Consider the following 2,690-nt stretch of genomic DNA (forward strand, 5'->3'; position numbering starts at 1 on the left):
CAACCGGCTCTGTAACTCAATGAATTTCAATTTGTCCATTTTCTTATTAGACATTTTTCATAGTAAAAAAGTCAAACTTTCTTTTGAGACTATTTAAAAAAATCGTAGATGCCTAAATTGCGAAAAAAGTTAAATAAACAAATGATTTACTGAAAAAAATGTTTACACAATTTTTTTTGTTAAAAATAATAAAATAGGATGAAAGCGAGTAAAAAGCACTTTCCAAAACCCTCATAAAAATTTTAAATCGCGTAATTAGAAAGGAAGTTACAGGCGTTTGAAACTACCCCTGCAGGCATTGGGGTTGAAAATTCAACCCCCCCTCACTTGGGGAGGGTTGGTAATCCTGGTCTATAAGTTTGTGGATTAACTACTGTTGGGTAGGTGAACATAGTCCCAGAATTTAGAGACAATCGAAAAACATGACTTTTTGAGTTGGGGCAGTTGAGGAATAATGCCTCATATGTGGAATGAATAATTTTCTTCTTTATAATTGATGAAGTATTCAAATACGTAAATCAAAAATCGCATCTTTTAAAGGTAAGTTTTAATTATTGTAACACGTACACAGCTTTTAAAATTATAAGTAAAGATGTATTGAAAATCATACAATTTCATTACTGTGGTCAGCAATGTTCTTTCGGTTACCTTTAGCAGTGAAAAATCACTAAGAATGAACTAAAAAGTGTGTGTGTGTGTGTGTGTTTGTGTGCATTTCTTCGTTTTTTGTTATAACTTGAAAGCACCCGAGATCGAATTCACAGCTAGTTTATTTTTTTTCCTGTGAAATCATAGAGAAATTATGCAGTGAATTAGGCTATTTCACTAACACTAGCGAAAATGAAAAACGCATTACTGGTAGAAGTTTAAGCTGAAAAAATGAAATCTACCTGCTTTCTGATTTTATTTGACAATTCCAACATAATTTTTTTACTGATGGTCAACTTTTTCAGCAATGACAGTGTTAATGAAATAGCTTAAAAGTCACGTATTTGCTGTGAACTTTAAACAATTTAAATGGCCAGAAGTATCCGTGAGACTTCACTGATTTTTCGTGATTTAAATTAAGAAAGTTTTAAATATAGTCTACCATTGTCTTCAGTTGAGAAAAAGTCCTCTTTTAGATAAAACCAACGATGTCAGAGAGACCATCGGGTGCCGAATATAGAAAATTAAACAAACGAAGAGAAGAGGAAGACAGACAAAATGCAAATCGGAAGCTCATGGACAAATATATATGTATTTCTACTGCAGCGACTTTGGCTTCAACTGAGGCTCCTCTTACATTGCAAGTAAATAAACTGGAAACACCTGTAATTGCACGGACCGAAGAACTTTCAATTCTAAACTTATCAAAAGCACTTCAAATTTCGACAATTTTGTCATCAGAAGAGGCTATTCCATCTTCATCATCGGAACCACTTCCAACATCAAAACCATCAGAAGTGCTTCTAATTTCTGAAAAGAACATAGAAGAGCCAGAAGTTCCGATTGACACACTATCTATAAATTATAACGATCCAACTTCGTGGCCTCCAACGTCTGATAAAATTAAACAAATACCTGTTGCTCATGGTCCAGATCAAGGTAATGACATAGATTTTAAGGAATTACCAAAGAATGCATCGGGAAGAAGGTTCACAAAAGACTGGTTTTTAGATAAGCAACAAAATGGCGAGAAAATTGAAAGAAAGTGGCTTATTTATTGTAAAAATAAAAATGCAATTTTCTGTTTTCCTTGCTTAGTGTTTGGTGATTCTGATCGTTCAAAGCATTTAGCGAATTCGGCGGAGGGATTTAATGACTGGAAACATTTGAGTCCCACATTACCAGATCATGAAAATTCCGTTGCTCATCGTGACAATTATGTTAAGTGGAAGCTTCTTGAAAAAAATATTAAAAATAATGTCCTTATTAATGATTACGTAATCAGTCAATTTGAGGAAGAAAAAAAGAAGTGGCGTGAAATTTTAAAAGTCATTATTGACGCTATTTTATTTTGTGCTTCAAGTAATCTAGCGCTTAGAGAATCAGTTGAACAAATTGGAAATCCTCAAGCAGGTATATTTTTAAATTTAATCAAATTTGCCAGTCATTATAATCCAACTTTGAAAGTCAGCATTGAAAATCATAAAAAGGGTTCTGTATCTTATTTTTCTCCAAAAATACAAAACGAGGTAATTGAGTTATTGGGTAATAGAGTTTCAAAAGTGATCAAAAATAAAATAAGAAAAGCTAAATATTTCTCTATTTTATTTGACTGCACACCTGACATCTCGCGCAAAGAGCAAATATCTGAAATCATACGCAATGTTCACTTAGATGAAAATAAAAAAATTAGTGTAGAGGAAAGTTTTATTGACTTTATAGAGTCCCATGAAAAAACGGGAATATGTTTAGCATCAGAAATTCTCGGCAAATTACAAGAAGATAACTTAAATATAAATGATGTTAGAGGGCAAGGATACGACAATAGGGCAAACATGGCGGGAAAATATCAAGGAGTTCAAAGTCGAATTTTAAATCTAAATAAATATACCACGTACGTTCCTTGTGAGACTCATAGTTTAAATTTGGTCGGAAATAACGCAGCTTCTGTTACCCCAGAAATGGTCACGTTTTTGGGATTATAGAAGTAGTGTACACATTTTTCTCCGGTTCAACCTCGCGTTGGGAACATTTGATGAAGA

Source organism: Belonocnema kinseyi, chromosome 5 (genome assembly GCF_010883055.1).
Source record: "Belonocnema kinseyi isolate 2016_QV_RU_SX_M_011 chromosome 5, B_treatae_v1, whole genome shotgun sequence".
Classification (NCBI taxonomy): domain Eukaryota; kingdom Metazoa; phylum Arthropoda; class Insecta; order Hymenoptera; family Cynipidae; genus Belonocnema; species Belonocnema kinseyi.